Consider the following 221-nt stretch of genomic DNA (forward strand, 5'->3'; position numbering starts at 1 on the left):
CGTAAGGGCTACCAGGGGTGTAAGGGGAGGGCACCAACGGCCGCCCTTCACCGCGGTGTGGCAACAAATGATAATGAACTCGCTTCGCTGTAGCCATTACTCGGCGCGTGATCATTTGTTACGCTCACTCGCCGCCGCGCCGAAAGTTAAATACCGCCGAGGTGGACGCTGACCGGAGGAGTTGCTCTGGGTGGCTAGCTTGATGTATTATTGATTTTCTG

The sequence above is a fragment of the Penaeus monodon genome, chromosome 33, assembly GCF_015228065.2.
Source record: "Penaeus monodon isolate SGIC_2016 chromosome 33, NSTDA_Pmon_1, whole genome shotgun sequence".
NCBI classification, from domain to species: Eukaryota; Metazoa; Arthropoda; class Malacostraca; order Decapoda; family Penaeidae; genus Penaeus; species Penaeus monodon.